The sequence below is a fragment of the Mytilus galloprovincialis genome, chromosome 8, assembly GCF_965363235.1.
Source record: "Mytilus galloprovincialis chromosome 8, xbMytGall1.hap1.1, whole genome shotgun sequence".
Lineage (NCBI taxonomy): Eukaryota > Metazoa > Mollusca > Bivalvia > Mytilida > Mytilidae > Mytilus > Mytilus galloprovincialis.
In genome coordinates this window covers 32,412,154-32,437,132 of record NC_134845.1, presented here as the reverse complement: position 1 = coordinate 32,437,132, position 24,979 = coordinate 32,412,154, and the positions used below count along the sequence as shown (strand labels likewise).

General features: G+C 31.5%; 1 protein-coding gene across 1 annotated transcript in view; it reads left to right on the top strand.

Annotated features, from left to right (window-relative positions):
* Positions 1 to 3,819: 3,819 nt before the first annotated feature.
* Positions 3,820 to 24,979, top strand: part of LOC143085581 (transient receptor potential-gamma protein-like) — a 151,999-nt gene continuing 130,839 nt past the window's right edge. Inside the window, exons 1-3 of the mRNA XM_076262031.1 lie at positions 3,820 to 3,938; positions 6,526 to 6,601; positions 7,344 to 7,472. The gene's annotated coding sequence lies outside the window, so the exon portion shown is untranslated. The remainder of the gene's footprint in view (positions 3,939 to 6,525; positions 6,602 to 7,343; positions 7,473 to 24,979) is intronic.

Below are 24,979 nucleotides of genomic sequence, written 5' to 3'. Positions count from 1 at the left end.
ATGAATGGTATGAAACCAAACATGGCATGCATGTTAAGCATGAGGTGCTAACAAAATGTAGTTACTTTGTAGCCCATCCATCATCCAAGATGGCCGCCAGCGGGGGTAATTAACATAGGATCCTATGGGAAACACATACAAATGTTTTCTTTAAGAGAACCACTGAATGGAATGAAACCAAACATGGCATGCATGTTAAGCATGAGGTGCTGACAAAATGTAGTTACTTTGTAGCCCATCCATCATCCAAGATGACCGCCAGCGGGGGTAATTAATTAAACATAGGACCCTATTGGATATGCATACAAATGTCTTCTTATAGAGAACCATTGAATGGAATGAAACCAAACATAGCATGAATGTTCCTTATGAGGTGCTGACCAGCTGTTGCAACTTTGTAACCGATCCATCATCCAAGATGGCCGCCAGTGGGGGACTTAGTGTAACATTGGACCCTATGGGAAATACATACAAATGTCTTTTTTAGAGAACTACTGAATGGAATGAAACTAAACATAGCTTAAAGGTTTCTTATGATAGTTTATTATGAGATGCAGACCATGTGTTGTTACTTTGTAGATGATACATCATCCAAGATGGTCGCCAGGAGGGACTTCGTTTAACATATAGGACCCTATGGGAAATACATACAAATGTCTTCGTTTAGAAAACCACTGAATGGAATGCAATATTAAACCAAATTTGGCCTCAATCATTATTTAGGTATCTGTTATGATTTTTATCTATTTTTATATGATTTCAAAAACACAAGTAGAATCAGGTGAACGACACAGGCTCTTGAGAGCCTCAAGTTTTGTTTGCCTTAAGGGATGGACAGAATCCAGTATTTTATTATAATTGACAAACACATAAGACATTAATTCTAGTTTTTAGATATCTTTCACAGGAACTTAGTTTCTATCCATGGCATGATCTACTATCCCTATATATAAAGGATAGCAGCGATCTTGCCATGGATAGAAAACAAGTACCTGTGATATGTTTTCATTGGAATGACAATAACCTTGAAGTATAATTTTATAGTCATCCTATTAAAATATATTGATAGTTTTAAAACTTAGTTGATGAAATTCTTCAGGAATGTATATGTATGTCACAACATACCAAACAAATTGCTTCAAATATCTTTCTACCATTTCACTCTAATGTCAAAACTTCCAGGAAATGTTCCATAACTGTCAATATTAAACAAGTGGAAGAAACATCTATATTTAAGCACTTTCAATTACATTATTATCTTCCTTAAGGTTAAAGGTTCATTATTTCCTTGTTGTTTGGGGGCTAATCGGTCTGTTTTTATAATATTGATTATTTATATCATTTAGATCTTGGTGATAGCTCCTATTAACAAAGGCAATTGGTCATCAAATTGTTTATGGTAAGTTTCATAAGAATTGTGACCTTTCAGGTCAATTAGGACAGAAAACTTTGGTGCGCAGGCAGCATACCAACATGTGACAGATCACATGACGATACAGATGGATTGAGGCGGACATTCTACAGTTGACTCATGAACTCTAGACCTTTTTTTATCTATATTAAATCCATTGTCAATTATAGAGCTGTGTTCTAAATGATTGGTCAGAGTTGATGTAGGTTTGATATTCATACAATTATATGTATATAGATATAAGAAGAATGATGTGGTATGAGTGCCAATGAGACAACTGTCCATCATAATCACAATTTGTAAAAGTTAACCATTATAGGTCAAAGTATAGCCTTCGATCAACATGGAGCCCAACCACAAGCTATATAAACAGCCCAAAAAAATATTAATAGTCCTTGTGAATAAAAATATGAGGAAGCACAATACTGACTAAATAGCTGTAATTGATTAGATTCAGATTAAGAATGTACATATGTCATACATAAGAAAAATGATGCATTGGTGTTTGATTAATGGAATAATGGCAATATGGTCATGGTTGTAATTAACATTTAAAAAAAGGACATTTAACGAAAAAAAAAATAATCATGTCCAAATTCACTATTTCTGAATCTACCAGTGCCTCTATTAAATAAAACTTAACTGTCTTAGCAGGTAACATCTTCTTATCCTGCTAGAGATAATCTTATGTAAAATGAAATATAATACAAGGTCACCTCTCATAAGAGGTTAGTTTTCTCAGGACCTGGTGGTGAACTTTATATAATGGTCTGGCAGTATGCTTTACTGCCATAAAAAATGGTCTGCTGTATATAAGAACCTTAAAGGATTACCGGTATAGAAAATTTTAATTATGTATCATACTATCAAATTTTTACTTCTAGCAATTCAGTGTTGAAAGTGCTACACATGCATTTATTTTTCACAAATTTTTCATAGTTCAGTGCCACGCTCTTTTCACGATGAACCCTTGCAACAATTGTTGGAGGGGTCTGTTGGTGGCCTGTTGCAAGGCACAATTTCTGTCCCTATCAAATAGACTGTTGGTCTAAATTTTACCTGACCTTAATCTTTGACAGTCTGTAACTACACTGAGTACCTATTTATTGTCAATTTGTGTTCTCTTCCTGAACATGCTTGAAATATTTGCCACTGGACATTTATCAACCAGCATTCAATCAATCAATCATTGGTTAATTTTATATAAATTTTGCTGATGAAAACAATAAAGAAGCACTGAACTGTTATTGATCTTGTGTTAACATTAAAATAAATTTTCTTATAAAACTATTTCTTAAACCTGCCTCATTAACCCTGGACATTTTTATTACTTGTCTTTTCAGATTAAAACAACTTTGATGAATACAGACATTAAAAGAAAATTGATGGATCATTTGGGAGTTTAAGAAGAATTACCAGCTTTATTGATTGGATTATATAGTTTAATTGGTATCTATAAAATTTACAGTTTGGAATAAAAGCTAATTTACCAGCTTGAAAATATACATGACTAATTTTATCATGGGAAAATTTAATTGATTGAATTTCTAGCTATTTCATTGATCTTAACTTTTACTATGCAGATCAATTAAGCTTATATATTGCTTAAAGTACAAATATATTAAACTATTTATTAGCTATTACAAAACACGAACATTTTTACTGAAAATAAGTAAAAAGTCTTAATAATTATATAATCAATGGCAAACACATGACAAAAATATGCAAAAAAACATAAAAACATCAAAAATAAATGTTGTATTACTGGCTATGTACATTTGTATCTGTTATGAGATTCTTGAGATACCGTAAAGGGTTTACTAAAATGTTTTATCATAAATATGCTTGAAATATTTTCCACTGGACATTAAACACAAAACAGTCAATGATCATATATCTTTTCATATGACACTAGACTTATTACTCAGTGATAGGCAGATTAACCCATTTATTCATAAAATTTATAATGGAAATGTGTCATATAGACAACAACCCGACCAAAGAGCAGAAAACAGTCTGAAGGTCACCAATGAATCCTCAACACAGGAAGAAAATCCAGCATGCAAATATTTCATTACATATCCTAATAAATAAAAATGCATCTTGAAATTTATGATATATTGAAACGTAATTGAACAATAATATTAATGTGAAATTTTATTAAGTTATTTGTTCGTCATGAAAGCTAGACTGTACATCAGACCATTTTCCAATTGACAATCATTAGAAGAATTAATAGAACTTAATTGAATATATTGTGATTGAAGTAATAGAATTGTTTGATGGTTTTCAGTGCTGTAGGTTAGCATGGGGTCACATTTATATATATTCAGAAATCAATAAAACTGGACATACACTTTTATATAATAGGGATATCGGTCATTAAATTCTTAATGTTTATTCTGTGTTTTCTTATTTTACTTATTAGCACAGATTTAATGTGTTGAAGACAATGGTATCATATGACTGGATGTTTTGATTATAACAGTTTAAGTCGTGTGTAAGAACTCGTTTGACAGTTTTCAAGGTATGTGTTTTTATTCCACACAATTTCAGTTAAATCCATTAAATTTCATGATGTTTCAGGATATTTTCAATCTAGACATTTTGTTGAGGCAAACTTTTTGGCGCCTTGAATATGAAAATTTATAAAGTGTAGTATATATACCATATGACATCCTGAAGATAGCGTTTTGCACCAATCTGCATTTCATTTGCTCAGATTTTTTCTTACACTTGCACCCATTTTTTCTTTCATTTGGGCTGATTGTGTTCAGGTAAATAACAGGTGAATGCTATTTCTTATTTATAAAAAAACCTCTTCTGTTAGTCAGTTGTACACATATATGAATTGTCAATTATCACTTTCCTCCATAATGACGCCTTTAGACGCCTGTGTAGTGCCTCAGTTGAAAAATCTTGCCTACGATAAATCTGTATGCCTAAGTGTTTTTTAAAATCGTGCTGTGATCGTTTATTTTGTAGAATTTAATCACCTTTCCAGTTTAGGGGTTTCCCTAAACGATTAATACAACTTTTAAATTCAGTTGTTTAATTGATGCATTCGTGGTATTGTTATTCTATAGAAGAAAAGTATCTAACCGACGCAAGGCGGCTCCATCTTGGGCTGTGGGTAACTTAAGTTACCCACAGCCGTTTAAGCACAGTGAAAATAAATTAAATACGTCACAGATATGAAATTTATATGACAATCATTTGAATGATTTATACTTTGAAGTCTTGTCATTAAATATATTTAAAATGTTGTTATAATGTCATGTATATCACAAAAAGGTGTAAAGGCGAAATCACAAAATTATGAAAAACGCAAAAACAGGAAATCGCGAAGACACAAAATCACAAGAAAACACTACAACGAAAGGAAAAATATATCTTGTTTTTGCCATTTGGACATTGCGAATTTGTGTTTTTTTAGTTTTCGTCCTATAGAATATGATGGCTGAAAATATGAAAACGTGAAATGGCCTTAACCGGCCACCATACAAATAAGCAGTTTTCAACATTTTTTTTCGCCATTCTTTGAGATACTGATTTGATAATTGGTTTATAGATTATCACGAAAAGTTACAGACAAATTTAAATTTTGTTTTGATCTGATGATTTTGTGCAGAGTTATGGTCCTTTTACTAAGAAAATTCACTGAAAATTCAGTTTTCCACACTTTTTTGTCATGCTTGAAGATATTGATCTGATAATTGATATATAGTTTTATCAGGAAAGATATTGATAATTGGTATATAGTTTTATCAGGAAAAGAAACAGACCAATTTCAAAATTTTGTTTAACTCTGACGATTTTATGCAGAGTTATGGTCTCTGGATTAGAATGATATTGACTTGATCAAGCTAGCATTTTGTTCCAGTACAATGACTTTTTAACTGGTAGAGGACTATGTATTGCCATGCAACACAACATCTTAGAATGTTTTTTTTTTTCAAATTGACAACATCAATCTTTGAATTATCAACCTTAATCTCTGAATTTCCAACTTTTAAATTAAAATTATCAACTTTAATCTTGGAATTATTAACTTTAATAATGGAATTATCAACTATAATCTTTGAATAATCAAAATTAAACTGGAAATTCTGAAGAGTAATTCCATAAGGTTGGGTATAAATATACAAGGAAAAATTCAAAATTCAAATGTTAAGCTTAGATATAAGTTTTATAAAGGCTTGTATGCAGTTTTTATGAAATTAAAAGATCCTCCAAAATACAACTTTTCCTACAATAGACCACTTTCGAGTTAGTCCACCACCGTAAAAAACTCGTCAATTATGCGTGCCTTTATGACTTCATTTACCAGATAGAAGGGGTCACCTGTATCCCTGCACCATTTACGTTCATAAAGTGTCTTAGTGAACGTCATTGTGCAGGATAAACTAGAAATAATGTTTGTCTGGTAGGTACTTAATCACAATTACCTAATGGCTGATTGTCAATTATGAGAATTCAGTTTGACGAATAATTCGTGCAATATAGAATCATAGTTTTCCAGCCAATTGCTCAACATGGGAGCAGTTTTCCAGCCAATTGCTCAACATGGGAGCAGTTTTCCAGCCAATTGCTCAACATGGGAGCAGAAGTGGCAACGCCACTAAACACACAAATAATGTTCACTAAAACCAGAGATTTTGACAGAAATGCATCAAACTCAAAAGTTGTCTATTGGCTAATAATTGGTATTCAGAAAAATAATTGAATCCACAACTACTGTCCATTTGAGAAATGCATATATGGTTCAATGTCCTATAAACAAATCTTTTTGAAAGTAAAACAAGAAATTGTTTGAAAACTTGTATGACATTTAAATACATGACCTGTAGATGGCACTTTGAAAATGGGGTACAACTGTACAATTTATACATTTCAGTTATTTGTTGATCAGCTTCATAATTATTTAGAAAGATATATGATGAAGTGTGTCAAATTGTTTTCTTGATTCTAATGTATGAATTGTAGACCCTTGTAACATGTGTAACATGTTGATGAATATGCGGACAACTCTTAATGTAAACTTTATTTGAAAAGGATAATATTTGAAGAAGAAAAAAAAAATAATATGTGATATGTTATATTTTTTATTTTAGAAAAAGAAAGTAAAGTTGAAAGAACTTCATTTTATCAAAGCCAGAACAGGATTTACATCAAGCAAGAAAGCATCAGGTTTATAAAAATATGTTTCTTAAACAATACAGTTCAGTTGTAATAAAAACCCCAATAATAGGATTCTGTGCACACAAGACACATTTCACTCCATTCAAATGTTTGGAAAGCCAAAAAAAAAAGAATAGAAAGAACATGAAGAAAGAAAGAAAGTTTAATGGCTACTATAAAAAAATGACAATACAGGGACAATATAAAATCCCAAGTTGAAGACACCAACAACAGCATGGCAAAAAATGAAAAGACAAAAAAATTAAAAAAAAACACTAAAGAAAACTACTGACTTCAGCAACACAGATGATTATATCTTACAGTATAAATAAATATTACTAACCAAGGACAATAGACTTGAAAAAGTGGCAATTAGGCATGTTGTTGCAGTAATGTAGCATTTTAATTTTAATATTTGCATTAAAGTATGAAAATAAAGGCAAGACATTTATCTGTGTCAACAATTTGATTTTCTCTCTGTATCCACAGAGAAATCTGAAAGAAGCAGCAATTTACTAATGTTTAAATAAATTTCCAATATTTTGACTTTGAACACTGATTTATAAAACAAATGTAAAAATAATGACCACATCCTAATATTTAACGACAGAACTGTCAGATTAGCAGGTCTCACAATAAAAGACAACGCCAAAGACTTTCTAAAATGTCAAGTAGATATTTGTCAATAATTAGAACACATGGGGTTAAGATTTCATCTTTTATCTGATTTTTATGAGATTTCCATACATAGTTATAAGTTGCTGGTAGGCTGTTGAACTGGTGCCAAAGAGCCTGCTTATGACCAGCAAGAATACAGTCAAGGAATATGTGCGCATTATAGTAATATGGTTGTCCAGTTCTGCGAAGAATTTTGAAATGGGTAAGTGGTTTTTGTTTTCATCATGGTTTATTTGTTGTACTTAAGTTTTTATGAATATAAATTTGAATGAAGAAAAATAATGATAAAACATAATACTTTGATTACTGTACAAACAGTTTTACATAATTCTGATGAAAAGATTATGAAGCTGGTCAGGAATAAAAGTAAAATAACTAATAACAGCATAACAAATTTGAGGGATGTAAGAAAATATACCTGACATGCTTAAAACATTTATTCTATAGACACTTTACAAAAAATACTTAATCATCAGGGATACATGTATAATTTTTCAGTGATGAGACCTGGCCTCTGGATCATAAAACTTTATCAGTACTGTACTCAGAGTACAAAATTTGTGCTCAAATCACCAAATTTTAGCATTTAGTATTTTGATGGATTCATTTCTGAGTCTGAGTACAATAATTGTGCTTTAATGTTCTATGACCTCAACGCCTAGAGTGTTGAGTCCCAAGAAATTTTCATAGAATTAGTTTTTGATAGTTGGTCAAAGTATGATTCCTGAATGCAGTTGATGCCTTCTTAGCACATTTTAAATGATTTTTCATTTTGAAAACAAGCATATTTGACAAAGGTTCATTCATTTACTAGCATTGGTTGATAGTAAACATTGGTTTTGATGGATATCTGAAGGAAAAATAGGTTATTGATTTTGGGATGTACAACAGGTGCGTAGATTGGTGGTAAGCTATCAAACAGTGTCCTTGCATTTGGTAATGGCCCATTCAATCAAAGGTTTTCAAATTTTAATATGTTCTGACTGATGATAAAATGGAGGTTAAGTTTAATATTGATGATTTTCACTTTCACCATTCAGGAGTTATCCATCTTCTAAAGATTGAAAAACAGCCTTTCCAGTTGTGTCCATGCTTTAAATCATGAATCATTAAACCAAAGTTTATCAAATTTTAAAATGTTGTTACTGATAACAAAATGGAGGTGAAGTTCAATATTGATGATTGAAAATTTTACCATTCAGGAGTTATGGTTCTTGAGATATTGAACATTATGCCAGGACACAAATAAATGATGAAAAAATCTGGTTTTCTCTGGCTCTGACAGCCTCTTGTATTACCACTTCTTTGGTAACATTGCTGGTAGACTATCAGTACCAGAGATTGAAATCGCCTAAAGTAACCAAGGCCTACTTATTGGCATGATTTTTAGATGATTCACTTATTTGGCGTTAATTTCCAATTCATGAAATTATGTAAATTCAAGTTGCAACTTTCTATGACAGACAACTCTCTTTGTTTTGTAATAAATTAGGTATTGTTAGTATTCTCTATTAAAATTGTTTCATATTTTTCATGTCAGGGTATTTTATAGTCAACAAAACAGTCCAGGTTTTTTCTCATGAATGAAGACTGTATGGTTGCCCATAATTGTTTACATCCACTTCATTTTTACTGTGGTTTATTGTTGTCTCATTGGCAATCATACCACATCTACATATTTCTACACAGTTGACTCTTGGCAGTTTTGGCTGTTCTTTATAAGATGTTTTAGGTTTTATTTTGTTTTAAAAGTTCTTTATATCTTTGGCATCAGTTTTGTTTTGTTTTGGTGTATACCTGACATGGGTATTTCAGAAGCAAATTTTGTGTAAAAGAAAATTATATTTTTATGCTTAAGTAACATTTATTTCTACAACTGCAGATGTGTTAACTGTAAAAAGTATTTATCAGCAATTAGTTAAAAAAATCTTTTGAACATACCACCTATTTTTTGTAAGATCAAGGATAGAACGTGATATTCAAATATATGAGCCAATGTAGTCGTGTGATAATACATCATCTTCACTTGTTGATTTTCAATGAAATATTCATGCAACTTCGTTCATACAAACAGAAATTTTCAAAATGTTTTGTACAGGTAAAAATTTTTTTTTTTCAATTTCTTAATGTGATTTCATATTACAACCCAAAACAAATTATTGAGACAAATTGACAACAAAACAAACTGAATAATAATAGCATTTTATATTTTGAGAGTGATTTCATCAGCTCAAACTCTATACCCTTTTATATTTCAAATGTTAAGAAAACAAAAATTTCGAAAATGATCTGTTAAATTTCATCAATAAATTTTAATGTTTATTTTTTTTTTCAAATATTTGCCTTTTGGACTACATGCACTTTTAGAGTTAATTTCCCACCTTGTGTAAAATAATAATACATATAATCACCTGTAGGCCATTAAGTTCAGAAGAAAAATTAGCTATTTCCTGTTGTTTATATATAGATTTAATGCTACCAAGAACAACAGACATTTGAGTAGATAGAGAGAAGAAGATTTATTTGTCTGTAAACATCTCTGTGGGAATAAATATAGGTTGCATTGGCTACTGGTCAGTGGCGGATCCAGAACTTTTCCTAAGGGGGGCCCGCTGACTGACCTAAGAGGGGGCCCGCTCCAGTCATGCTTCAATGATTCCCTATATAATCAACCAAATTTTTCTCACGAAAGGGGGGGCCCGGGCCCCCCAGGGCCCCCCCTGGATCCGCCTATGCTGGTCGTTAGATGGTTATTATCAGCATTAGATGTTTCATAAAATTATTACAGTATAAAAACTTTTAATAATTGTTAACCTGTGCTAGAGGTTACTATTGTAAAACTGATTTACTTCATACCATATCAGCAGGTAAACTATATTTACTGTATGGAATGATTGTATAGTGTTACATGCCCTTACAGAAGGTTCAATCAGACCTTGACCTCATTTGCATGGTCCATTGGTCAATTTTTAGTTTTTTGTATGGTAATCTGTTTCTCCGATACTACTGGTAAAAGCAATAGGTCAACCAAATTAAGATATATGGAATGATTTTAAGATGTACTTATCTGTCTTACAAAGATCATCTGACCTTCTGCATTAATGATCTTTGGAAAGTTACTTCCCAATAATCTTTTTGACTAACCTGCGATTATATCACTCACTGTCTTTTGAAATTGTATATTCAAATATTTTTCTTTATCTGCTAAAATAAGATATTTTGAAATGGTAAGCTGATACAGATAGGCAATTAGTAACAATAAATAGATCTGAATTATAATCAGATTGTTGATAAGAGTGCTGTTATGACACCTACACTGGCTCTACCTATTTAAATATCTGTCCTTGAAATTTTGAAAATAGATATAATTAAATTAAGTCTGTCAGCTTTGAGTTTTGTTAATCTCGTTTGATGTGGCAAAGAAAAAAGGAAAACATCAAGACACTGATTTCTTCTCTCTTGTTTTGTTGACAGAGGCAGATTTAGAGGGTTTTTCAGGGGGCCCTGCCCCCCTTTTGTGAGACAAATTTGGTTGCTTATATAGGGAATCATTGAAGCATGACTGGAGCGGGCCCCCTCTTAGGCAGTCAGTGGGCCCTCTTATGAAAATTGCTGGATCCACCACTGGTTTATTCACACAGCTATTGCCATACATGTAGATGTTTAGTCGTTTGTTGACGTAGTTCGTAAGTGTTTCTCGTTTCTCTTTTATTCATATAGATTAGACCGTTGATTTTCCTGTTTGAATGGTTTTACACTAGTCATTTTTCGGACCCTTTATAGCTTGCTGTTTGGTGTGAGCCAAGGCTTCCTGTTGAAGACCATACTTTTACCTATAATGGTTTACTTTTACGAATTGTGACTTTGACAGAGCGTTGTCTCATTTGCACTCATACCACATCTTCTTTTATCTATGTACTGTAGTCAATATTTTATCTAACAAATAATAATTTATTCATGAAAAAAATAATTAAAAAAATCACTGTTATAAATGATGATCGCAGTGTTTGATTGAGATTCTTATCAAGTGATATCTTAGCATGTGCTTTAAAATATATACTTATGATCTACCTTAAAATATATAAAACAGAATGCATTTAGTCAATAATGCTGTAATATTATTATTTTATTTTATAACAGATAACAACTATATTTCTTAAGAACATAAAAATTATAATTGTTTGAGAATTCTTTTCTTTTAAACATATAATTGGGTTCTGAGACATCTGTGTACTTTTAAAGATATTCTGAGTGTTTATCAATATTCAGAAGAAACAGTTGGTGTCTATACTGGATTTCCTTTCAAATATAATTTATACATGTATAATGCAACTTCAGTTACTTTATTGAAAAAAAACCCTAGCAGACGCTACAATGAGGGCAATCAAAAATTATAAGTCCACGTAAAATAGACTAAACAAAGAAAAAGGACAAAAGGACAAACAACAGTCCACAAAAAGCCACAGAGAAAAGGAATGATAAAGCAAAATAAACCACACCTAAATTTGGATATGATCTCTAAGAAATCTTAGAAGCACTTATTATTAATCCACTACATAAAAGTGGCAACCCTCTAATGTTGCTCATTTAAGGCCATCCTTCAAAAATTACTTGTTAGATGTCTTAGAGGGTTGGGTAGGTAGGAATGGAGTTTTTTGGCCAACAAAATAAGTTACATGTTTAAGACCAGAATTTTATTTTAAATATTTAAAATGATTTGTATTAGAAAATTTGCAGATAGGTTACTATGGGAAGGTAGGGATATCAAACAATCTAAATTATATTTTTAGCCTAATCATCATACAAATGTAGAACTTTTTCATAATATTACAATAATTTCTTAGCTTCAGTGTCTTACAATAGAATAGGTTGAACTTTGGTTGCTTTTGATAGCAATTTTAGCAGATATTCTAAAATTTGTTGCAATATTACATGTTTAAGTGCAAAGTTGCATAACTCACTATAAATTTTTGATGTTGGTGGCTATCAATATTAAAATAGGTTGGAGTTTAAAAGAAAAAAAAAATAATCGTCTTTGAGTTAACATCATTTTACTTTACCATGATTTATCAAGTATTTGTTTTGGAGTGACTATCATTACATATTTTATCAAGCTTTACTGCAGCTTGTTTTGATTGAGTCACTAATTGACAATGTTAGGCATCATCAAATGTCATTAAAATGGCTGTAAATGAGGATTAATATCTTTGATAAGGTCACTATGGGAATAACGTAAATTGATAATCTTTTCAAAATTTAGATAGCACTTAACCAATATTATATTGATTATATTTGAAAGCAATAAATATTACTATTTTACATACAGAAAAATATTGCATTTGCTGAAAAACAACATGACCTGAAGATCTTTATTGACACATTTATTAGAAAAAAACAGTTTAATTTGATTAAGTGTATAGAAATTAATCTTATTTGTATTGACAAACTGTCACTTTTGTATTTTGATGGGTCATTCCTCTGGAGACCTGGACAGGGAACCAGGAGAAGCTGTCAGAATTTGATTGGTCAGTTCACATTGAGGCTGGATTTGCAGCAACAAATGAATAGTAGAATTGGTGAAATTAATGAAAGAAAGAATGACACATCTTTAAGTATGATGTAAATAAATGTATGAATTGGAAGATATCTGTATGAAATAAATGGAGGAATGAAACAATAAATGTTTGTATGAGTTAATGGAGGGATGAACCAATAGACATTACCTTGAATGAATGGAAGAAAGAATAGAAAGATATATAACATGAAATAAATGGAAGATTGAACCAAAATGAATAATACATTTTGAAGTATGCAATGGTTGGAAGAATAACCCAATTAATATTTGTATTAAATGAATGGAAAATGAATAGAAAGATATTGGTATGAATTGAATCGAAGAATGAATTGAAAGATTATGTACAAAATAAATAAACGAATGAATAGAAAGATATCTATATTAAATAAATAGAAAAATAGATAGAAAGATGTTAGAAGAAATGAATAGAAGAATGAATTTAAGATATCAAAAGAAAATGAATGGAAAGATAGTTTGAATGAACCAAAGAATGAACCAAAAATATTAACTTAGGAATAGATGAATATATCCAAATTAATACTTTTAAATTGAAATAAAAATGTCTGTGACCAATAACAATACATGACACTGTGACCGAATATTTAAGTTCCATTCATGGAAGTTGTTGATGACCTTACAGTGCTGTTCATGACCCTACAGTGCTGTTGATGACCTTACAGTGCTGTTGATGACCTTACACAGTGCTGTTGATGACCTTACACTGCTGTTGATGACCTTACAGTGCTGTTGATGACATTTAAGTGCTGTTGATGACATTTTTTAACTTTTGGTCAATAATAATGTCTAGAGGATTTCAATACCTATCATTGTGCCTTAAGTAGTTGGAAGCAAGTTTTATTAACATTACCAAATATCTATTCATCAGTGGTATATTGTACGATTAGTTTTGAATGGTCAACAATAACTATAAATATAATCATAAAGTTGTAATCAATAACGATAATTGTTTGAGGTTCTACCAGACTGACTACTTTATTTAACAAAGACAATTTATAGAGTATGATAGACTGAGAGGGTCAGTAATGTTTGGACAAGGAAATTATATCAGGATTTGTTTGGATTAGAAAATAACTTTTTGGGATAATAAATACGATTGGTATTGCCAATTTTTCATTGAATTATTGACAAAACTGAACTCAATCAATCTGACCGTCACAAATCACGGTAGTGAATGAATGTTCTTGATTTATGCTAAAACATAGTTCTCTTTATCTTTAAGTTTGGTCCAAATATCTCAGATACTATTAGTAATTATGTCAACTGTAATTTTGTATTGACAAATTTTGTTTAAAATGATGCTTATAGGAAAACCTTTATCTTTAAGACTTTCAACACAAAATCAATCATGGTCAGTTAAGCAGGTGAGCCATTTCTTTGTGTGCTTTCTTGCTTGCATATATGTCATTTGGTCTCTTGTGAATAGTTATTTCATTGCCAATCATACCACATCTCCTTATTCATATAATGATGTGTATTTTGTATTATTTACTAAACAAGTTATCAAACTATTTCCTAGTTCTTTTTAGCTCAACCAACCAAGATGGCTGCAATGGCTAAAAATAGAACATAGGGGTAAAATGTAGATTTTGGCTTATATCTCTGAAACCAAAGCATTTAGAGAAAATCTGACAAGGGTACATTTGTTTATCAGGTCAAGATATCATCTATCTGCCCTGAAATTTCCAGATGAATTGGTGAACTCTTTATTGGGTTGCTGCCCCTAAATTGGTAATTTTAAGGAAATTTTCCCGTTTTGGGTTATTATCTTGAATATTATTATAGATAAAGATAAACTTAACACTGCAATAATGTTCAGCAAACTAAGATCTACAAATAAGTCAACATGACCAAAATGGTCAGTTGACCCCTTAAGGAGTTATTGCCCTTTGTAGTCAATTTTTAACAATTTTTTGTAAATTTTTGTAATCTTTTACGAAAATCTCCTCCTCTGAAACTACTACGATAAATTTAACCAAAATTGTCCACAATCATCATAAGGTTATCTAAGTTAAAAAATGTGGCTGATGACCCTGCCCGCTAACCAAGATGGCCGACATGGCTTAAAATAGTACATAGGGTAAAATGCAGTTTTTTGCTCATATCTCTAAAACCAAAGCATAAAAAGCAAATCTGCTGGGAAAAAATTGTGCATTTAGTCAAGATCTATCTGCTCTGAAGTTTTCAGACCAATCAGGTAACTTGTTAGGTTGCGGCCCCTAAATTGGTAAGGAGTAGGTCCAGTAAGACCCTTTTTTGGCCCCAAAATATATCAAGTTTTACAAAATTGTTAAAATGTAAACTTTACTTTATTGGAGTTTAGGATGCTTCTGCTACATAAATATGGGCTGTTTTTGACAATACAATGTACATATATCGGGTACTAGCATTATAAAGACATGCAAAATTACTGAAATCTTCAAAACTTTTGCATTTTTGTTAAATTTTAGACGGTTTCCATCTAAAATGAAAGTGGCCGCATTTGTGTTCATTCTTAATATTGAAATTTAAGTTGTATTTGATGATAATACATAACATATATAAAGGTTGAGGATGAACATGGATGCAGCCACTTTCATTTTTGACACAAACCATTTGAAAAGTGACATTTTTTGGCAGATTTCAAGCTAAAATCGGAGCGTTTTTTATGAGTGAATCAGTTAAAATCTTTCACATAAACTAATTGAATCAATTGAAATGGACAATTAAGTGTTTAAAAATGGTCCAAAATCTTTCGTCAGATGAACCTGAAATTTGAGGCCAAAATCAGCCCTTACCAGACCTACACCTTTAAGAAAATTTGGCAGCTTTTGGTTATTATCTTGAATATTATTATAGATAGAGATAAACTGTAAACAGCAATAATGTACAGCAAAGTAAGAGCTACAAATAAGTCAACATGATCAAAGTGGTCAAATGACCCCTTAAGGAGTTATTGCCCTTTATAGTCAATTTTGAACAATTTTCATAAATTTTGTAAAGTTTTGTAAATTTTTGCAAAATATTTTCCACTGTCACTTCTGGGCCAAGTTCATTATAGATAGAGATAATTGTAAGCAACAAGATTGTTCAGTAAAATAAGATCTACAAACACATCAATGACACCAAAACACAATTTTGTCATGAATCCATCTGTGTCCTTTGTTTAACATGCACATAGACCAAGGTGAGTCACAGACTCTTTATAGCGTCTAGTTTTCAATCCAAAAGAAATATATTATCCAGTAAATAGATTTTGTTAATTTGTATGCTGCCACGTTACTTTCTCATTGACATTTACCCCACATCTTCTTTATTAATTGCGATAGAAAGAATTAACTGTTGCAGCTGTTTAGCAACCTATACCAATCAGAATTCTATTGAACTTATGTGAGATGAAAATTTGTTTAAATTGTACTTTTTTTTTATAGAATGACTGCCTTTAGGAAATTGAGTGAATTTTATGCTTGTTTCTCTAACATACATCAACAAAGTATAACACATAAGCTGCTCATGGCAATGTGCATTTGACTCTGATCTTTATTGACCTTGGATTGCCATTGGTTCTGCTGGAGGTCATTGGTGCATTCTTGATACACTTGTTCTTCCACAAATAAAAACTGTCTGTTTTGATGTCATTTGTCTGCTGAAAGTGGCATTACAAAATGTCTTGATATAGTCATTTGTCTGCTGAAAGTGGCATTACAAAATGTCTTGATAAAGTCATTTGTCTGCTGAAAGTGGCATTACAAAATGTCTTGATATAGTCATTTGTCTGCTGAAAGTGGCATTACAAAATGTCTTGATATAGTCATTTGTCTGCTGAAAGTGGCATTACAAAATGTCTTGGTATAGTCATTTGTCTGCTAAAAGTGGCATTACAAAATGTCTTGGTATAGTCATTTGTCTGCTAAAAGTGGCATTACAAAATGTCTTGATATAGTCATTTGTCTGCTGAAAGTGGCATTACAAAATGTCTTGATATAGTCATTTGTCTGCTGAAAGTGGCATTACAAAATGTCTTGATATAGTCATTTGTCTGCTGAAAGTGGCATTACAAAATGTCTTGATATAGTCATTTGTCTGCTGAAAGTGGCATTACAAAATGTCTTGATATAGTCATTTGTCTGCTAAAAGTGGCATTACAAAATGTCTTGGTATAGTCATTTGTCTGCTGAAAGTGGCATTACAAAATGTCTTGGTATAGTCATTTGTCTGCTGAAAGTGGCATTACAAAATGTCTTGATATAGTCATTTGTCTGCTGAAAGTGGCATTACAAAATGTCTTGATATAGTCATTTGTCTGCTGAAAGTGGCATTAAAAAAATAAAAATCAATTAGTCAATCAATCATAAATTATAACAATTTACTATTTAGTTTATTGGAAATTAATAAACGTTAAGAATTTCTGAATACTGTTTAGATTGCAATACAAGAGTTTAGTATGATGTCCATTTTTACTGAACTAGTACATGTTTTTGTTTAGGGGTCAGCTGAAGTCTGCCTCTGGGTGCAGGATTTTCACGCTGTGTTGAAGACCAATAAGTGGCCTTCAGCTGTTTTTTTTTACTCTTTGGTCAGGTAGTTGTTTCCTTGACATGTTCTCTATTTTATGCAACTTTAACTTTAACTTTGTTTGAACAGTATTTAAAAGATTAAAGGTGGTACCTAACACTACAGGGAGATAAGTCTGTAAAATCACCTAAACGTTTTAATGACGTTGTGTTTTTAAGGGAATATTAAGCTTCTCAATGATCAAAATTAGTGTTTGTCAAACTGCTATATAACCAGTGTAATTTTTCTGATAAAATGCTTGGTTCAAATTTTTTGAAATTTTTATATTTTGTCAAAAGTGTCACCTTAAAACAATATAACATTACAATTTTACATATATATTGGATTTACAAACAAGTTAGGTATTTTTTTTGATAAATCCTTCTGTTGGAAAAATCACTCTATTTGAACTTACTACTGCCAGGCCAGTAATTATATTTAAAAACAATGTATCAATGAGCATTTTCATTTGTTTTCATTTCGTATTATATAACAGTTGTAAAAATGAAAAAGCTTGGAAGTACTGTTGAATTACACAAGGGCTGCTTATTCAGAAATTAAATTAGAATGGATGGTAGGAAATGCACAAACAAGTCAATAGATTTGATCAAACTTCTACAACATCTAAAAGAACAAGTTCAATTTTACATTTAGATTTTTGCATGTCAGTTCACAGTAATAGTGATATTTTATTAACTATTCTGATTGTCTATGTCCCAATGCACTCCTCGTATTGCATGTAAATGGTTATGGCATAAATTGAAGTATTCTGTTAGAAAGGAAAATGCATTTATTTTACAATTAAGTCAATGTAATGTAAATTTAATTCATGAATTAAAATTGATTTAAGAACAAAGAGAGATTACATTTATCTTAACTTTAATTTGCGTTGGAGAGCAGATTTTTTTTTTACCCTGCAAATAAACATGTGAGTTTCTACAGCTGGAATGAATGTATCTGTATATTGCATGCCAAAGAAAATGGATTAATAGCAGCAAGGGGGAAGTCATCTGACATTTGAAGAAGGAATCATTCAGAGAAAAAATCCCATCAGATGACCATGTAGTTTTTAATGGTGTAGTTTACAATAATTCTCATCTTCATTAAAGCATCAGCTGAGTGTAGGTTGAGTACTAAACAATCTAGATTATTCCTTCCCAATCTCATGCTCATGTGTGTCTTACTTCACTGGAACCTCGTTAGTAGTTGTCTAATTTTAATTTTAACCGGATTTTTGTGACAAAAATGTCGGTTATTGATTTGGGAATGTATGGCGGGCGGTCGGGCAGTCGGGCGGGCGGTCGGGCAGTCGGGCGGGCGGTCGGGCAGTCGGGCGGGCGGCAAACAAATGTTGTCCGTGCATTTACTCAGGAACCGTTCATCCAAAGCTTTTAAAATTTTAATATGTTGTTACTGTTACAAAATGAAGGTCAAGTTCAAGAATGACGATTTTGACTTTTACCGTTCAGGAGTTATGGTTCTTGAAAGATTGAAAAATGGCGTTTCCAGTCGTGTCCATGCATTTACGCATGAACTGTTCAACCAAAGCTTCCAAAATTTTAATATGTTGTTACTGATGAAAAAATGGAGGTCAAGTTTAAGAATGACGATTTTGACTTTTACCGTTCAGGAGTTATGGTTCTTGAAAGATTGAAAAATGGCGTTTCCAGTCATGTCCGTGCATTTACTCATGAACTGTTCAACCAAAGCTTTTCAAATTTTAATATGTTGTTACTGATGACAAAATGGAGGTCAAGTTTAATAATGTCGATTTTGACTTTTACCGTTCAGGAGTTATGGTTCTTGAAAGATAAAAAAATGGCGTTTCCATTCATGTTGTTGCATTTACTCATGAACCATTCAACCTAAGCTCTTTCAAATTTTAATATGTTGATACTGATGACAAAATGCAGGTCAAATTTGATATTGACGATTTTCACTTTTACCGTTCATCAGTTATGGTTCTTGTGATATTGCCAGGACACAAATAAATGTTAATAAATCTGGTTTGCTGTCGTTGTGACAGCCTCTTGTTATTGATTGGTAAACTTTGTATTGGTAGCACTTATTATGAACTTTTATTTACCCTCTATGGTCTGTAGGGGGTCAGTAGTTAACCGTATAAGGAATTTATCGTTTGGTGGACTTTTTCTGCTGCTTTTTGTTGAAAAATAAACAATCAAAAACTACATTAATAGATGACGTCACAATAAACAGTAGATGTGACGTCATGAACCACCTATGAATCCATAGGGGGTCACCACGTGACGGCTTTAAACCAATCTAAGTGTGATAATTTACCAGCGGTGCGATAATACATTCTAAACTAATCTGTTTTGGGGTCTTTTTGAAGTGGGTTAGTTAACATTCCTGTAGTCATGCTCATAGAGTCTAACTCCATGATTTTTGTCAGACACTTCAGTCAACCAACCAACATATTTGTTGTTACAAGAAAAAATTACCATAAGAATTACAAAAATGTTTCAAAAAGGGTCAATCTCTCATTCACAGTAAATGCCATCAAATATTGCTGACAATTTAATATTATCAAAAATACAAATTTGACAAACAAATGAATGACTTGTTTTACATTTGTCATTTTGGGGCTTTTTATAGCTGACTATGCAGTATAGGCTTTGCTTAAAGTTAAAGGCCTTATGGTGACCTTTCGGTGTTAATTTCTGTGTCTTTTGTGTCTCTTGTAGAGAATTGTCTCATTGGCTATCATAAGCATACCACATCTTCTTTTTAATGTTTAGAAAATAATGTTTGTTGATCATCTTCCTAAAAATATGGTTGCTAAACGGTTTTAAATGTTACTAAAGTTCCAATTCCCTAAGGTAAAGCAAGAAAGAATTTTGGCTATTCTTTAAGACCCTGTTTGGTAAAATAGCTCCAGAAGTATTTTAACATCCTTGGCTTTCAAATGTTTGTTTTTTGCTTGTTTCTAAAATCCACAAAACATGCAAAAGTGCTTTGGATTCATTAAATTTATAAAGTGTTCATAATTTTTATTTATGAGTAATGAATAATGAAGATCAAGATTAAACCTGTCAAATTACAATACATTATAGATACAACAATGATTGGATTTAACTTATTAAAAGTGAAATACAGACCATGGACATTTTCATCACATCATACTGTTTTGTTTTATTTAATAATATTAACTAATCCTATAAAATCTCAGAAACAAGTCTGTAAAATTACATTACCAAAGCAATTAATTGAAATACAAGTCTAGTCTAGCCAAGAATGAAAGCAGAATTATGAATCTTAAGTCAGGGCGACAGAATTTAATAAATATTCATTGTTTTTGTAATCTGACACATGTATGTAAACGGGAGATATTTTATATGAGTTTGACATATGAGCCAAAGTTCTAGTGGTTGTGATTAGAGCATTTAACCAGAGTATGATTTGAAGACTCGTTTCATGATTTATTTTAATCGTTGGCATTAAATCAATACCATAAGCTAACTAATGATTGTTAATCTCATGGGGCATGATGCTTATGCTCCCTTTTGGGAATTTTTGTACTTATAGCATTGAAAAAAGTATTCTTCTTTCGTCTGACTAATTTGGTTAAGTGAGTTAATTGAAAGTGTATAAGTAGAACTTACTTTTATCACTGACAGTTGTAAATGACTTGGTTTTTATCAATTTAGAAAACAAATTTTAACTGTTATTAGTAAAGACTACGTTCAAGTCTTTAATGTATTGGTTTAAAGTGATGAACAGTTTCTATCTGTCTAGAATTGATCATATGAATGACAAGTACCTTGGTATCAAGAAAACTATTTTACTAGGTTATAATGTCCTCTTAACTGTTTCAAGGTCAAGTTCACCAAAAGTGGACTATTTTGTTTTAAGATAAATGAGAGTTTAATGTAGGAGTTTCTTTATAATGAATTGTGGTGAAGTATTGCCTGAAAGAACATAAAGAATTCTTTTTCAATAGAGCAACTCAGACTTAAGATGGACATCTTGTATTAAGGATTTAGGCAAAGTGACAGCGTCAGATTTCCTTAGAAACTTTTATCTGAAGCTAATGCTTTCAGATAAAACCAAAAGGTTTTTCATTTGTATAAGAGCAACCCCATATGGAATTATGTTTACTCAAAATATACTATAAGGTCAAACACTCAAGACATCTCACTATTGTTACCTCATGTTAAAGTCTAGTGATCATTGTAATTGAAAATGGCATTGAATGTGTGTAGAGCATTTTGAAGAAAAAAAGGGTCCAGTTACTAATATTGTACAGGAATGGAAATTTTTGGAAGAATTGGATATTTTAATTTTTTGATTTTGCTTATATACATGTAGTTGTTTGTAAATAAAGCTTTCTTTTTTCAAATGAAAGACTGGTATATACCAGTAACAAAAACGAATACTTTAACATGTCAGGAAACAACGTACTTCAGTTCCCATGAATTGCTCAAGAGGAATACATAAAATATCATTCATAGAACTGTTTATATCAAAAGTTTAAAGCTTTTATTGGTTTTACAACCAATTCCAAATGGACTGTTTTTAATGTTGCAAAGGCAGCCAAATAAATGTGAGATATGCTAAATTTATGATTTGAAACTTCAATATAACCCATTCTAGATATGATATTTGTAGAAGAAAATTTGTTAATGGACTTCATGATGACTGTTTATTGATTGTTATGTCTCTCACTTGTAGCTCTATAACACTTAACATTTAAGAACAAAACCAAACAAAACATTTTTAATGATGTTTTTAATTCGCATGGCATTTGCTGTCATTTTTGCTGCATTAAAATGAAGCCAAAGATAAACATCCTATAAAAATCTGTTGGATTAGTAGCTTTTGAGTTTACTACACTAGAACTTGTCATTTATTGTACTACTGGGTAATCTGGAAACCAAGATGAGGGGGATAGGACTTTTATCAAGACTCCGGGATCGGGTGTTTTTAAGCTCGGGATTTCAGGATTGACCCTTTCGGGATCTGGGAATTCGTTTTTGAATTTCGGGATGTCAGGATTTAAATTTATTTAAATTCGGGACCTCAGGATTTCATGTTTTTTTAAAAGCCCTGGATTTCGGGTTCAGGACCCCTCCTACCATCCTCCATAATGGTGGCAATATAACTTTTTCAATGGATTTTTATACGACCGCAAAATTTGAAAAATTTTTCGTCGTATATTGCTATCACGTTGGCGTCGTCGTCGGCGTCGTCGTCGTCGTCGTCGTCGTCGTCCGAATACTTTTAGTTTTCGCACTCTAACTTTAGTAAAAGTGAATAGAAATCAATGAAATTTTAACACAAGGTTTATGACCACAAAAGGAAGGTTGGGATTGATTTTGGGAGTTTTGGTCCCAACATTTTAGGAATTAGGGGCCAAAAAGGGCCCAAATATGCATTTTCTTAGTTTTCGCACTATAACTTTAGTTTAAGTGAATAGAAATCTATGAAATTTTGACACAAGGTTTATGACCACAAAAGGAAGGTTGGGATTGATTTTGGGAGTTTTGGTTCCAACAGTTTAGGAATTAAGGGCCAAAAAAGGGCCCAAATAAGCATTATTCTTGGTTTTCGCACAATAACTTTAGTATAAGTAAATAGAAATCAATGAAATTTTAACACAAGGTTTATGACCACAAAAGGAAGGTTGGGATTGATTTTTGGAGTTGAGGTCACAACAGTTTATGAATTAGGGGCCAAAAAGGGGCCCAAATAAGCATTATTTTTGGTTTTTGCACCATAACTTTAGTATAAGTAAATAGAAATCTATGAAATTTAAATACAAGGTTTATGACCATAAAAGGAAGGTTGGGTTTGATTTTGGGAGTTTTGGTCCGAACAGTTTAGGAATAAGGGGCCCAAAGGGTCCAAAATTGAACTTTGTGTGATTTCATCAAAAATTGAATAATTGGGGTTCTTTGATATGCCGAATCTAACTATGTATGTAGATTCTTAATTTTTGGTCCTGTTTTCAAATTGGTCTACATTAAGGTCCAAAGGGTCCAAAATTAAACTTCGTTTGATTTTAACAAAAATTGAATCCTTGGGGTTCTTTGATATGCTGAATTTAAAAATGTACTTAGATTTTTAATTATTGGCCTAGTTTTCAAGTTGGTCCAAATGGGGGTCCAAAATTAAACTTTGTTTGATTTCATCAAAAATTGAATAAATGGGTTCTTTGATATGCCAAATCTAACTGTGTATGTAGATTCTTAATTTTTGGTCCAGTTTTCAAATTGGTCTACATTAAGGTCCAAAGGGTCCAAAATTAAACTAAGTTTGATTTTAACAAAAATTAAATTCTTGGGCTTATTTGATATGCTTTATCTAAATATGTACTTTGATTTTTGATTATGGGCCCAGTTTTCAAGTTGGTCCAAATCAGGATTCCATATCAAGTATTGTGCAATAGCAAGAAATTTTCAATTGCACAGTATTGCACAATAGCAAGAAATATCTAATTGCACAATATTGTGCAATAGCAATTAATTTTCAATTGGAGTTATCTTTCTTTGTATAGAATAGTAGTTGATAATATATGTTGGAAATTTGCCAGACATGACTATGATGTCATTTTCTATTTTTATTTGCCAATAACTTTATGTAAATAACTTCATTGGAAATTTGCCAATATAAAATGTTGCTGATGAAGCTTTTTTTCCTTATCTTATCTAAAATGTTTTTAGATAATGTATGTTGGACATTTGCCAGACATGACTATGATGTCATTTTCTATTTTTATTTGCCAATAACTTTATGTAAATAACTTCATTGGAAATTTGCCAATATAAAATGTTGCTGATGAAGTTTTTTTTATTGTTTTATACAATAAACAATGTATATTCACTTTTACTACCAACCAATCTTTACCATTCAGTGATAACAAGCACTTTATTTTACATTTTAATATTTTATGATGTATTTAAAAGAGTAGTTATTGTTGCAAACTCCATTAGAAATTTGAATTGATATCAGTTTTGGAGAAAGGGAAACGGGGATGTGAAAAAAAAGGGGGGGGGTTTAAATTTTTCTCATTTCAGATTTCATAAATAAAAAGAAAATTTCTTCAAACATTTTTTTGAGAGGATTAATATTCAACAGCATAGTGAATTGCTCAAAGGCAAAAAAAAACTTTTAAGTTCATTAGACCACATTCATTCTGTGTCAGAAACCTATGCTGTGTCAACTATTTAATTTTAGATTTAAAAAGTTTGAAGAAGAAATCTTTAATTGATTTGTAAAATCTTGACATTTGTTTTGTGTAAAAAAAACCCATGTAATGTCAAAAATTTGATCACAATCCAAATTCAGAGCTGTATCACGCTTGAATGTTTTGTCCATACTTGCCCCAACTGTTCAGGGTTCGACCTCTGCGGTCGTATAAAGCTGCGCCCTGCGGAGCACCTGGTTTGATGATATTGTGGCTTTATTTACTGTGGATTTATTATTATCCATGGAGGTCTTATTTAAGTTGTCAAAGTCTTAAGGTTTACAACGAATTTAAGTGTTCAACAAAATATAAATTTTCATTTAGCTTGTATGTAATATTTTCAAAAAAGTATCCACAAAATGAATCCATAACACTG